The sequence below is a fragment of the Neofelis nebulosa genome, chromosome 6 (assembly GCF_028018385.1).
Source record: "Neofelis nebulosa isolate mNeoNeb1 chromosome 6, mNeoNeb1.pri, whole genome shotgun sequence".
NCBI classification, from domain to species: domain Eukaryota; kingdom Metazoa; phylum Chordata; class Mammalia; order Carnivora; family Felidae; genus Neofelis; species Neofelis nebulosa.
Genome location: NC_080787.1, coordinates 112,987,882 through 113,003,412, shown reverse-complemented (window position 1 = coordinate 113,003,412; position 15,531 = coordinate 112,987,882). Strand labels below are relative to the sequence as shown.

General features: G+C 35.5%; 1 long non-coding RNA gene across 1 annotated transcript in view; it reads right to left on the bottom strand.

Annotated features, from left to right (window-relative positions):
- Nucleotides 1-11,189: 11,189 nt before the first annotated feature.
- Nucleotides 11,190-15,531, bottom strand: part of LOC131514776 (uncharacterized) — a 47,436-nt gene continuing 43,094 nt past the window's right edge. The window contains exon 6 of the long non-coding RNA XR_009263265.1: nt 11,190-12,530. This is a non-coding gene — a long non-coding RNA (uncharacterized LOC131514776). The remainder of the gene's footprint in view (nt 12,531-15,531) is intronic.

Below are 15,531 nucleotides of genomic sequence, written 5' to 3'. Positions count from 1 at the left end.
TTGTTATCACCTGACTTCTGATCTTGAAAGCAGCAGAGGCAGCTGGTATTTTGATATTCTCTTGACAATCTTGTTTTATAAAATTTCCAGTCAAAATAGCAGACTTGATATGTTTGGAAGGTTCACATGACTTTTTAATCTATTAGAAATTCATGCAGTATTGGGTGGAATTCATTTCAGTAGCCAATTTCCCTTCCATAATTTTAGTAGTTCTTTTATTTTCAATCTTGAATGAAACACTAATGGTTTTTAAATACTGAAATTCAAAATATTAAAATGTGGAGAATTAAAGGAATCAAGTTATGATCATTATGGGTAATAGAGTATTTTTTCTATTCTAAAGCATTAATAAAGACAATGGAGGTACTTCAGGAATATAAGTCTTGTTTCATGGATTTGTATATAAAGATTTCAGTAATTTCCTTGGCTTCTTTGAAATAGTTTAGCCAGTGGGGAAAATACTGCATAGTTTTGAATCAGACCTTTTGATTATACCCATCCATTAAAAGACAGCATATTATGTGTTTAGACTAAATTCTAAAATATAGCCAGCCTGAACAGACATTTTTAATGAATTGACCACTAAACCAGATAGGACATAAAATCAATCTTTATTTTAGACCTTAATTAGGTAATGAAAACTGCAATTTTGTATTCAGATTTAAGAAACAGTTATAGAAAGCCTATTATGTCTTTAGTATTTCTGTGTTTTTATCTACAGGCAATCCTGATAAGTCAGATTCATTTGGAGGGGCTTCCAATATCCTTAAATATGAAGATATGCTACAGCCAGATTATAAAATTCTTGGTACACTTTAATATTTAAATTAACTAGTTAATAATTTTAATATAAAACCTCATAAAGCTATACAACTTTACTATTCATATCACAAATTATAGGGCTTATTTAAAACAATATAAAGTTGCCTAATGGTTCATCATGAGGCAAGATGAGTCCACAATGTTTAAAGGTTTCAAATGTCAGTTTATCTAACCATATGTATAATCTTATTTAGAAATGATATCAAAATTCCACATTTGAGGCCCAGACCTAATAGCCCTTTTGATAATGGCCTTTATGTTTAGCTCCTACTCTATCCCCTGGCCTCTTAGTAAAAGGATCTGGATTCTCATCTAGAAGTTGGAGCTCCTCCTTTGCCATTGACTTACTAGTCACTTTTGCCTTGGATAATTTCTTCTCTTTTCTATCAACTTTTTGATGTGTAACGTATTTGCAGAAGTGGGAACATATCTTAAATGTGTCATCTAAAGGATTTTTGCATATCAGATACATCTGTTTAACCTGCAATCCTACCAAGAAATGGAGAATTACATCAATATCATCCCCATAGCTTTCCTTGAAGTCCTTTTCTTTCATTACTTCTCCCATATGGGTAATACAATCAATATCAGTCTTTCCTATTTTTCCTCCTCTCTTTAATTAAATGGAATCTTAAAGAAATTGCTTTTTTGTTATCTGACTTCTTTTGGGTTCATCTATATTGTTGTAGACAGTTACAGATCATTCATTATTATTGGTCAGTAATATACTCTTGTATGAAATACCACAATTTATTTTTTCTACCTTTAATGGATTTTTGGGCAATTTCCAATTTTTGGATTTTACAAATAAAAATCCTCTTAACATTCTAGTACATGTCTTTTGAGTTTTATATCATTTTTTCGTGATTTGTAGGATCTCTTTATTGTATGAGTCCTTTGCCAATGAGTGTATTGTGAAAAACTTTTCTTCCTCTGTGTTGCCTGTTTACTCTAATTTTTTTTTGATAAAGAAAAATTTCTAGATTTAATATACTCTAAACCGTCAATTTTTTTCTTTACAATTTGGACCATTTGCGTTCTTTTAAAGAAATATTTGCCTACTCCAACTAAAATCAAGAAAATATTCTCCCATGTTTCCTTCTAAATTTTATTGTTTAACTTTTCACCTTTAGATCTACAATACCTGTAAATTGACTTTGTGTATGGTATAAGGTAGGGCATCAAATTGCATTTTTGTTGATATACATATTAATTTATGTAGCATCATTTATTAAAAAGACCATCCTTTGGGGCACCTGGGTGGCTCAGATGGTTAAGTATCTGATTCTTGATTTCAGCTCATGTCATGATATCATGGTTCATGACTTCAAGCCACACATTGAGCTCTGTGTTGACAGCATAGAGCCTGCTTGGGTTTCTTTCTCTCTGCCCCTTCCCTGGGCATGCACTCTCTGTCCCTCTCTTAAAATAAATACATAAACATGAAAAAAAAAAAAAAAGAAAGAAAAAAAGGCCATCTTTTTCCTATTGTAGCAGTGTTCTGTCAGTTGTAAATCAGCTGACTGTATATGTCTGGATCTATTTCTGAAACTCTTCATTCTGTGCCATTGGTCAGTTTGTCTTTGTACCAATAACATGTTCTCTTAGTTACTATATTTTCATGAAAGGTCTTGATATATTGACAGAATAAGTACTGCAGCTTTGTTTCACTTTTTAAGATGGTGTTGGCTGTACTTGGCCCTGCATTTTCATGTTTTTTAAAAATTCATCTCAGTTTTCACATACATGCAAAAATAAAAGATAAATAAGAAAAAAAAACTTGGGTGGCATAGGGATGATTCTGTAGATTTTTATTTTTTATTTTGCCTTCAAAAAAAGGATATTTTTACTGGATAGAGAGTTTGGGGTTGACAGTTTTTTTCTTTAAGCACTATCATGCATTATGTTCCATTCTTTTCTAGCTACCTAGTATCTGAGAAGTGAGCTGTTACCTGGATTATTATTCATGTATATGTAAAGTGTCTTTTTTTTTTTTTTTTGGCTGCTCACAGATTTGCTCTTTATCCTTGGTTTTCAATTGTGCAACTATTATAACTGAAATTTTCTGTCTTTTATCAAATTTGGGAGTTTGGAGCCATTACATCTTCAATTTATTTTATTATTTAAGAAAATGTTTATTTATTAGTTTTGAGAGAGAGAGCACAAGGAGGGGAGGGGCAGAGAGAGAGGGAGAGAGAAAATCCCAAGCAGGCTTTGTGTTGTCAGCACAGAGCCTGACATGGAGCTGAAACTCATGAACCATGAGATCATGACCTGAACTGAAATCAAGGGTCAGATGCTTAACTGATTGGGCTACCCAGGCATACCTTCAATTTAAAAAGGTGTTTTTTCTGCTACATTCTCATTCTCATGTCTGTTTTGGACCATGATGTATATAGAACTACATACTATCATCTAACAGGTCCTGAGGCTTTGTTCATGTTTTTTTCTCCCTATTTTCATACTGGATAATTTCTTTTGATCTATCTTCAAGTTCATTTGCTTTTTCTTTTGTCATCTCCATTCTGCTGAGTCCATCCATTGATTATATATTATATATTATATATATATTTATATATATTTTTGGTTTTAAAATTTCCATTTGTTTTTTCTTTTATCATTTTTCTTTCTCTGCTGAGATTTTGTATCTTCTTATTCAATTGCAAATATATTTTGTTTTACTTCATTGAGGTTAGTTAAAATAGCCACCTTAAAACTTTTAATTTCTAGTACCAACACTTGGGACATCTCAGGGCTTCTCTTAGTTGATTTTTTTTCTATTGGCAGTGCATTCCATTTGTCTGGTTTTTCATGTCAGGTGATTTTAAATTATACCCTAGAAATGATAAATGTTAAGTTGTCGAGGTTCTGGATTCTGTTATTTTTCCCTGATGTCTGCTATTTCTTTTGTTTTAGCCAGCAATTATATTATTGGATATTTTTATAGGATAAAATTATTTTAGATCTGAACTAGGACAGTTCTATGTTTATCTTCAGGACATCTGGAAGTCTGTCACCTAATCTTGGCCAAGAAAAGGTCAGTCGGCTAGCTAATGATTTATAATATGCTGTTTTAAGTTCAAAACTCCCCTGGAGGCACCCAAGATTGGCTTGTTTATTGATGAATTATACCTAGCATGACCAGTTAAACTTTTGGGCTTGGCTTTTATACCTAGAAGAACATAAAAGGGCCCACTGAAAATTTTTGGGCAAGTCTCCTAAAACCAAGACTTATCAGAGAAATCTTGGCCAATTCAATCCCAAGATGAAACACATATTCATATGACAGAGCATAAGGTGTTGTGCTTGGAGGTTTCACACACCCTTAGTGCTTTTTTTTTTATGCTTTTTCTCTCCTCTTTTTCTTGTTGTACCATATCCTTTGCCTTCAATAACTGTTTTACATGAATATGCTCTGTTGACTCTTGCAAATCCTTTCAATTATCTAACCTACTGTAATCCATGCAAAATTGAACTGCTAACTCTCTTTCTTGGGTGGCAGTATTTAATTACTATTGGCCAGGATGTTTCCACACAGGTGTGATTAAGGCGTCAGTCAAAGATATGGGAAGGAAGAATTTGAGCAACCCCTTTCTGATTCTTTTCCTTCCAAAACTTACCTACTCTCTTCAATGGTCACAGTTTTCTGAGCTTCAGTTTTATGGTTTGCACGCTATTTTCCTTCACAGTCCCAGTGCTTCCAGCACCATCTGCCCTTGGCTTCCTGCTGAAAGTCTGCAAAAAATGGAAACTCACTTCATGGAATTCCATTTTTCTTTCTTTTTTCTTTTAAAATTTTTTTTAATGTTTGTTTATTTTTGACAGAGAGAGAGACAGAGCATGAGCGGGGGAGGAGCAGAGAGAAAAGGAGACACAGAATCTGAAGCAGGCTCTAGGCTCCGAGCTGTCAGCACAGAGCCCAACACAGGGTTCGAGCTCACAGACCGCGAGATCATGACCTGAGCCGAAGTTGGACGCTCAACCGACTGAGCCACCCAGGCGCCCCCATTTTTCTAAACAAGTACATAGTTGTTCTTACTCTGTTTACTCTCCAGTGCTTTAAGTGGCTGCTATTTGTATTAGGTCTAGATTTTATGATTGTTTTCTGTGGAGGATTCAGGCTGGTTTTATCTTACTCTGTCATTATTGGAAGCTGAACAACTCTCATGAGATTTTTTTAAACTATTGCTTTTTTTCCAAAAAATAAAAAAAAAAGTTGTTTTAAAATGAAAAAAAAATGCACTATATTTTAGTTTGTTTGGTACACAAAATCTATTGCCAACCCTATGAGCTAATAGAATGTTTAGAAACAGATTATTTATTCATCTTGAGAGAGAGAGAGAGAGAGAGAGAGAGAGAGAATCCCAAGCAGGATCCATGCTGGCAGTGCAGAGCCCAACACAGGGCGCAATCTCATGAGCCATGAGATCATAACCTGAGCTGAAATCAAGAGTCAGATGCCTAACTGACTGAGCCACCCAGGCACCCTAGCATCGGATGATTTAAAGGAGAGATTGTCTTATCCTGAGAATAATTATGAATCCATTTGGTCAGAAAAAATATTTTTACCAAAAAATAAAAGCTTCATCAGTTGTCTGCTAATTGTTTTATGATTCAGTATAGTCCTAGCATTATTGGTTAGTGACAAATAGATGTCAATGACATCTAGGAAAAAAAGGTTACTATACCTAATACATGGATATTATCCATCTTCCTTTTCACTATGTTAATATACTATCTCATTTAATCCAATGAGGTAGGTATTCCCTGTTTAACAGATGATCACACAGACGTTCTGGGAAGTTAAGTAGCCTGCCCAAAGTCACTGTACTAAATGACAAGGCCTGGCCTATTCTAAGTCTGAGCTTTTAGTTACATATAATACATGATTAATTACCGTGAGTTAATTGGTATTTATAAGGATGTGTGTGTGTATGTGTGTGTGTAAGTATGCTTTAAGTATATTTTTGGTAAGTGGTATTTCTGGCAGAGGGAAAAGAGCATTGCTGAAGGAAAGTACACTGGCAAATGCTAACTCTGTGAGTTTTTTGTGTATAATGGTATTAAGTTTATCAGGAAATTAGTAGGTATTTTATGAGAAATATAAACAAGTTTATATTAAACCATAATTATTCAATTTTCTTTTAGTATATTTAAAATAATTATGTCCTATCATTAGTACTTCTGTAAGCATAAATATATTTCATTGTATTGTAGGAAGACCTATAAAGCAGATTGGCAAACTATAAGCTACAGGCCAGATCCTGCCTACCATCTATTTTTGTAAGTAAAATTATATCTTATGTTATTTAATTGGAATACAGCCATGATTATCTGTGTATTTATTGTCTATGGCTGCTTTTGAGCTATAACAGCAGAGGTGAGTATGACCTCAACCCTAAAATATTTATTCTCTGAGTCTAAATACAATTTGCCAATCCCTACTCTTAAAGTATTCTTGAGATTTTCTTATTTTTCTTTCTCTCCACCTTTCCATTTTATTAATAAGGTACTTGCAGTCCATAGAGGCCTAGTAAACAAATTAATTGCATATCTAGGACTAGAACCCAGATCTCCTATTTCTCAATTTGGCACTTTGAATTAAGCCTTTCTTTCTCTCTTTCTTCTTTCTTTCTTCCTTCCTTTTCTTTCTTTCTTTCTTTCTTTCTTTCTTTCTTTCTTTCTTTCTTTCTTTCTTTCTTTCTTCTTTCTTTTCATGTTTATCTTTTCATGTTCATCTTTTCTTTTTCTTCTCATGTTTATAGAAAGACATGGTTCTCTGATCTCAAGTGGATTTTATTCTGGTCTTTCTCTAAATCATTTCCCTCATGATGAATTAGGTTTATAAGCTAGGAAAGTATTTCCTTCAAGTTCACAAACACAGAATCAAATCACAGAACAACCTATTTTAAAAGGCTACATTTTAACACAAATGGTACATGATTTGGCAGGCTGATATTTAATCAATGTCAGTGGATAGAAACAGTTTGTTCACTTGCTACCTGCTTTTCTTAAGTTACCTAACCTTCATGTTTGTTGAAATTTTCAGATGTGTAATTGACCCGTCCAAAGGTGGTTGCTGCTTATCGTGTTTTCTGAAGTTCTAAGATTGATAGTAAAACATTTCATAAAGTTAACAGGCATGTACTTAAGAAGAAAGATACTGCTATAATAGGTGTCATTCTAATGTAGTATGTGCATGAATTTGTCCCTTATGTTTCTGAAGTGTAAGGTTTTATTATTATTTTTTAAAATATTTTTATTATATATTTTTAAATTTAAACCCAAGTTAGTTCTTTGTCCATTAGTCAGTTGATGGATATTTAGGCTCTTTCCAAGTGCTGCTATAAACATTGGGGTTCATGTGCCCTTTCAAATCAACACTTCTGTATCCTTTGGTACACACCTAGGATAAATACCTAGTAGTGCAATTGCTGGGTCGTAAGGGGTTCTAGTTTTAATTTTTGAGGAACCTCCGTACTGTTTTCCAGAGTGGCTGCACCAGTTTGCATTCCCACCAACAGTGCAAAAGGGTTCCTCTTTCTCCACACCCTCGCCAACATGTTGCCTGAATTGTTAATTTTAGCCATTCAGACAGGTGTGAGGCATTATCTCCTTGTGGTTTTGATTTGTATTGCCCTGATGATGAGTGATGTTGAGCATCTTTTCATGTGGCTGTTGGCCATCTTGATGTCTTCTTTGGAAAAGTAGTCTATTCATGTCTTTTGCCCATTTCTTCACTGGGTTATTTGATTTTTGGGTGTTGAGTTTGATAAGTTCTATAGATTTTGGATACTAACCCTTTATCTGATATGTCATTTGCAAATATCTTTTCCCATTCCGTTTTAGTTTTGCTGATTGTTTCCTTTGCTGTGCAGAAACTTTTTATCTTAATGAGGTCCCAATGGTTCATTTTTGTTGTTTCTCTTGCCGCTGGAGACATGTCAAATAAGAAGTTGCTGCGGCCGAGGTTGAAGAGGTTGTTGCCTGTTTTCTCCTCTAGGATTTTGATGGCTTCCTGTCTTACAATTAGGTCTTCCATCCATTTTGAGTTTATTTTTGTGTATGATGTGAGAAAGTGGTCCAGGTTCATTCTTATGCATGTCGGCATCCAGTTTTCCCAACACCATTTGCTAAAGAGACTCTCTTTTTTCCATTGGATATTCTTTCCTGCTTTGTCAAAGATTAGTTGGCCATATATTTGTGAGTCCATTGCTATGTTCTCTATTCTGTTGTTATGCTAATACCATACTGTCTTGATGATTACAGCTTTGTAATACAGCTTGAAGTCTGGAATTGTGTTGCTTCCAGTTTTGTTCTTCTTTTTCAGCATTGCTTTGGCTATTTGGGGTTTTTTTTTGGTTCCATACAAATTTTAGGATTGTTAGTTCTTTTTTTTTTTAGTTTTTTTTTTTTAACGTTTATTTATTTTTGAGACAGAGACAGACAGAGCATGAATGGGGGAAGGTCAGAGAGAGAGGGAGACACAGAATCTGAAACAGGCTCCAGGCTCTGAGCTGTCAGCACAGAGCCTGACACGGGGCTCAAACTCATGGACCGCGAGATCATGACCTGAGCCAAAGTCGGATGCTCAACCAACTGAGCCACCCAGGCGCCCCTAGGATGGTTAGTTCTAACTATGTGAATAATGCTGGTATTATTTTGATAGAGATTGCATAAGGTTTTATTCTTAACATTGATTCCTTCTGAAAACCAAGTGAAGATTTGGAGAGGAGACTTTAAGCCTACAGTTTTATTTGTGAATATATGCTACTTCCCTCTTTAGGCACAGATCATGATAATGGGACAGCAGATGCTGCTGCACAATGAAAAGCATTTTACCATTAAAATCTTTTCTAAGTATTATTCACAACGGCTTTTACCTATATCATTGGGACCCCTTTAACTTTAAACTCTAGAATAGTGGTGCCACATTTGCAGAATATGGTTTTAATTGGTGAACTTATTTTAAATGCAGATGATTGGGATCCACCAGAGGTATAATGAATCTGAATCTCTGGGTGCTGGTAGTTGAACATATATATATGGTTTAAAATGTTATATATATATATATATATATATATATATATATATATATATATTTAACTTTTTATTTATCTATTTTGAAAGAGAGAGCAAGCAAGTTGGGCAGAGGTAGAGAGAGAGAGAGGGAGAGAGAGAGAAAGGGATGTATATTTTTAAAAAGATCTGCAGGTTACTCTGAAGCACAGCAAAGACCCTCTGGTAATGAGAAAATTGTTTTCATCTGATGGTCTGGAAAACTGGGTTGCAATCCTGGCTATCTTGTTAAACTATAATGTGGCCTTGGGCAAGTCACTTAAGTAACAAATAAACAAACAAAAAACGTACAGGAAGGGAGGGCTCCTTTTGGAAGTTCTTGCCTTTCTCCATTGTTGTTGTTTCTTTAGTTTTCTCATCTGTGAAATAAGGATGATTATAGTATGCACTTTGGAATTGTCATAAGAATTAAGATCATGCAGATAAAATGGTTTAAAATTTTTTTTTTAATCTTTATTTAGTTTTTTTTTTTTTTTTTTTTTCAACATTTTTTATTTATTTTTGGGACAGAGAGAGACAGAGCATGAACGGGGGAGGGGCAGAGAGAGAGGGAGACACAGAATCGGAAACAGGCTCCAGGCTCCGAGCCATCAGCCCAGAGCCTGACGCGGGGCTCGAACTCACGGACCGCGAGATCGTGACCTGGCTGAAGTCGGACGCTTAACCGACTGCGCCACCCAGGCGCCCCAATCTTTATTTAGTTTTAAGAGAGAGAGAGAGAGAGAGAGACAGAGTGCAAGCAGGGGAGGAACAGAGAGAGAAAGAAACACAGAATCCAGAGCAGGCTCCAGGCTCTAGGCTCTGAGCTGTCAGCACAGAGCCCGATGTGGGGCTTGAACTCATGAGCTGTGAGATCATGAGCTGAACCAAAGTCAGATGCTTAACCAACTTAGCCACCCAGGCGCCCTGCAGATAAAATGTTTAATATAGTGTCTGGTACATAAAACTCAGTAAAAGTTAATTCATTAGACTTATTATTATTATAATTATTACTACCGATACCAAAATGACTTAAAACTATAATTGAGTATAATAGACATACTATTTGCCCCTACAAAACCAAGAAAGAGTTGACCTTGTTCATTCACTCACTTATTCATCCATTCATTACAATAAATAATCACTGCCGCCTGCCAGGATCCAGACACTGCACTGCCTTGCCCTGATAATACAATGTTGAATACTATGGGGTCTCTGACCTCAAGAGACATATATACCAGTGGAAGGTAAAGACCAAAAAATCAACTCAATATTCCTATAGTTTTTCCTTTGAAGTACAATCACTTCAATAAGAAAACGAACTGACAATACTATGGGGCGTCTCTAGGATCATTTTCTTCCCTAGTGAAACACACAGTATATTGCTCATGCTCAAATACTCAACAAGGGAAAGAAATAATGGCTCTTTTCAACAATTTGCAGTGTCAAAATTTATATCCACCTTGTCAAAAGACTTAGTAGTCAAGCAATAAGCTGCTGCTTTTATTAAAAAAAAAGGCCTAAGTACTTGGTAAAAAGCCATTTCACTCACTTCTACAAGGATGATAATTTCCATTAGATAGTTTTATCTCTCTTCTTGAGTAATATGGTATGTACATGTTAAACAAGTTTGCATTTTTGGAGAACTTGTTGCTCTAAGAGTAGTTTAAATAAAAATGAACTAAGAGCATTCAGTTAAGCTCCCCTGTCTGATGGACTCACTGTCTTTGACATCTAGAGGAGGTTTTATAATCCTTGTTTTAAAGACTTAATAAAATTGGTGTTAATAGTCTTTTCATCATTTAAACTGTCTTCCCTTGAGAATTCCATTATTGCTCCTGATAAATTCCTTATAAGAGTATGGGGAATTAGAAAGGAGGATAGGAAATGTTCAGATGATCACGAATATACACAATATCAAAGTTTACTTTATTAGAGATAACACTAAGAATATTAAGAAAGAGGCATCTCTTGACATGCTAATTGTTCTATAAATTAAAACGTATGTTTTCTACTAGGTAAATTGAGAATACTGATTCAACATGCTTGCTTTTCCTATCAGATCTCTCTTCTTCAAGTTCGAATTGGAGAAATTTCCTGGAAAATACATAGATCCTACACGCCTAAAAGTGAAGCAATAGATTAAAAAAATACTTGTAACATACATAGAAAATAAAAGTTAGAAAAACATAGCAAAAGACTAATTCAGATTACATAAAACAATATCAATAGCACTGATACATAAATAGGCAAAGTATATTAACAAACGAATCAAAATGGTGAATACATTAAAAAAAAACTACCACCACTAGTAATAAGAAATATAGATTAAAATAAAATAGCATTTTCTCTATAAAATTGGCAGAGATTATAAAATAGCAATAGGAAACACTGATAACAGGGTGTGATGACACCACTATTCAATGCTACAATGTGTATAAATTACAATTTTTTGAAAGTAACTTAGCAATAAAGCATCAGTATTAAACATGTTATACTTTTTATTAGTCTGGTCTCTCAGGGTTGTAAGCTACCAAAACCCCCACACTACACCTGCTTAGGTCAAAAGGGAAATTATATCCTAGTTTCAGGATGGAGTCTGCTACTGAAGTGATGTTACTAGGAATCTCTAATCGCTTAAAATGAACCTCTGGCTTCTATCTTTCTTCCTTGTTAGCTTCATACTAAGGCAAGCTCTTTCCAATGGTCACTTATATCACCCTGTTAGCAATCCCTAACTTCCACAGTAGTTCTTGGAAGAACACAAGACTGAGTCTCATCTGAGTTGGGTCTCACATTTGGTCCTGAGCCAGTGACTGCAGCCAGGAGAGTAAATGCCTTAATTCCCAGGCGTGGGTCCTGCACACACCTTACAGCTAGGGGTGGAGTTGGCTTTAACCCAAACTCCTGGGATATAGGGTGATTCTCCAAAGTAAGGTACTGTCACCAAAATGAGGGGAAATGAAGGCTGGTCAGAAAAATAGTTATTATAGTACAGTTTCACCCTTTAATAACACTCCTGTGAATTAATGTTAAGAAATAATAGATGCAGATTTACATTTATTACAGCTTTAGTCATAAAGTTTCAACAAAAAATAGAAAACAAGACAAAAAAAAAAAGCAATCCTATTGCCCAACAACAGGGGAATTGTAAATTAAGAAATACAAAATGTTTTAGGGAGTCATTAAAATTATATTTTCAAATGGTTTATTGTGCTTATGGGGAAAGGACATTTTATAATATAAAGCCATAAGGGCAGAATATAAGATAATGCATACAGTATGACCTCACTTTATAAAAAGCACACAGGAAAAAAAAACTTAGGAAAATCTATTAAAATACTAATTAGCTCTAAAAACTGTTGGAATTCACATATTCATAAAACAAATATTTTTGAAATGCTTATTTTATGTCAGGAATTTTATTCTGAATATTATTGTCTCTATAATTTTCATATTTTTACATATGTTACAATAAGCAACTGAGAGGCGCACTGCATTTAAATTGAAATTCTAATGACCTTACTTAAATCCTTATGATGTTCCAGATATTGTTCTATGGTGCTTCCAGGTACCCTGTCTCATTCAGTGTGTCTCTGATGAAATTGGTTGTCAGTTTTATTTGCTCCATGTGAGTATTGTTCTTCTGCCTAAGCCATAAATAAAATTTGTTGATTGACAAGAGTGATTCATTTGTTCATTCATCCAACCACCTGTGAATTGGTGGGATTAAAAAATAACCTCTAAAGGAATTTCCTAAAATTGAGAAGGTAAGAAAGCTTTTAAATTAGCATGGGTCAGTGAACAGGTTTTTTCAATGATTAGAATATGTGAATTATACTTTGCTTTATGTAAATGAAGAGCTAAATGAATGCCAGCAATTCTGTCCAAGCCATTGTGTGTGAAGAGGTTATGTTCATACACAGCAGTGTTCAACTTCCATCACAAAAATTGCTTACATAAATGGTCTTTCTGTACAATTTTGGAATTACTGAATCTTATTATTAATGTTTAAATATATTATTAGTGTTAAATACACTATAGATACATTAACTATGTTCAGAGTTCATTTATTTTCTAGTCATTCATTTATGAATAACTTTTATTCATTCTGTTGGCTCAGGTGGGACCCTTCCGGAGAAAGGGTCTTCTGGCAAGAACTTGTGGCTGCCACCACCTGAAACTTCAGCTCACAGGAAAACATTATTGGGGGACGTAATGCCTCTAAGCCTCAGAGGAGACTGCTGTGGCCAACTTTCATGAGAAAAAAAAATGAAAAATGTAGGCAGAGGTTTCCAGAGCAAATTCTGCTAGGAAAGAATGCACAATGGCCTTTAAGGCCAGTGGAGGCAGTAATCTTGACTATATAAGGCTGACTAGGTCAGTTATGAGGGTGCTGGCTAATAGTAAAGAGATCCAACAGAGACACATGAGAAATTTTTCTCGTTTTCATTGTAACTCCCTCCTTTTTTATTAGTATTTACTATTTTATTTATTATTAACTTGGAATGTTTATTTTATATCTGCTGGAATACTTATTTTGGAATTAGATATATATTTTTATCATATATCACTCCTGGGCATGTACACAAAGGAAATATAAATAAAATATGATAATTAAAATATTCCTAAAACTTTTTCACATTCAGTGTCCAACTCTTTTGAGAGATTCAGAGTTACTGATATAAAAGAATATTTAACATATCGGTACAGTTCAACAAATAATTAGATAATGACTCCCTATGTTAAGAGAATGTTATGAGCACCGAAGAAGCCCTGTGTACTCTCTCTTCCTTATTATAGTCACTACAGTCTGTTTTAATGATAATGATTCCCTTGCTTTTCTTTATAGTTTTACCAACTGTATTTGCATCTGCAGCCCCCACGCCACCCCCCACCCTTCTGGTATCACCAAGGTCTCTGAATTAGACCTCAAGTACCTGGGACCCCATCCCTGTGAGTGATAAAGGGAGGGGGGCAATAACTGGTAGATGGTGTTGAATTAGGTCCCAGTGAGGTCAAACCCATCCAGAGTTGCTGGGGGATTTATAGTACCTCCTAGGTCATTTATTTATGCAATGGGTTCTTCCTAGACTTGAGATCAAGAGCTAGTCAGTCCATTCAATCTCCTGGTTAGGAGTCAGAACTGAATAGTGGAGTAGGCCACTGACCTGGCCTCTGACTGGGTTGCCATTGAAACCCCTGGAAGACTGTCTATAAAGGGTCACAAAACAAGCAGCTTTGTGCTGCGAAGGCCTGGAGTAGTGTTTGAGCAGGCTGGAGGAGAGGCACTGCACACTTCTTACTTTGGCCACCTAATGCAAAAGAAGGTGACAGATGGCTGCCTGTCTGTACCCAGAGCTTAGTGTTCCCAGATAACTTAATAATCATTATATCTACCATTTATTGAATGTGAAACACCATTCTTAGTGATTTACACACAATAGTTCACTCCTCACTAAACCCTATAGGATAGGTACTATTAAACAGATGAAGGAACTTTTTTTTTTAAACAAATGAAGGAACTAAGGCTTTGAAAATTTACTTGTGCAAGATCGCACAGCAAATGAGCTCAAATTCATTCTTAGGATCTCAAGGGTGGTTTCTAAAATGCTGAAGGAACACAGATGAATTACACTTGATAGTGGTAGGTTTTCATTTCTATCTTCATGAAAAGTGTGTAATTTTTACTCTGTATCTGAATAAATAAAGTATCTTTCAAGATGACCTCCTGTATTTTCTGAAAGGCCCATGATGTTTCCAAAATATGTTTGTTTTTGGAGATTGAGGGGACGGGATAATCTGTTGAATACTGTACTTGGATTTCCACTACCACCCTCCTATTGGGGAATGGAGAATTCTATCCTTGCAGCTGCAGCATTTGCAATATTTACCACTAGAGGGAGGGATCAGACCATGGAGAGCAGCCACCAGTCTGCTAAGGACCTCCTTGGCCATTTCAGGCTCTTCACTGGCAGCTGGAAGTAGAATGAGCATGAAATTGGAGAGCCATTTGTTGATAAAAACAGATATCTCCTTGTTATCTGGAAGAGATGATTTCACAAGCCCGGTAGAGAGAAGAGTCGACTTGTGGAGCCCTGAAGTGAAAAGGGCTAACATGCTTAGTATCTTAGATTTGAGGATCCCCAGTAGCACTCTAGACACCAGTAGCACTCTTCCCCCAAACTGTGACAATCAAAAGTGTTTCCAGAAATTGCCAAATGCCCCCAGGGACAAAATTGCCCCTGAATGAGAGAACCACTATCTTAGAGACTCAAAATGTCCTGAAGACTTGAGTTCTCAAAGATAGTAAAAGATCTGCCCTTCCTGGTGAGTAGAGAATCTGGGGCTCTTCTTGGTCTGGGGTTTCACAATTCAAGGCTATGACAGAAAGGATAAGGCTAGTCCCAGTTCATAAAAGAAGTATGGACAAAGGAGAACATATCACAACACCAGGCAAAGTGGCTAAGGAAGCAAAAAATAGCTTGAAACTTTACAATTATAGGGACAAAAGAGTAAGAACTGAATCTAAAGGAATGGACTAAAGGTGATGTTAGGCCAGAAGGAATTATCACACTCAAGAAACAAAGCCTTCCCAATCAAAAAGAATGAAATCTTGCCATTTGCAACTACGTGGTTGGAACTGGAGGG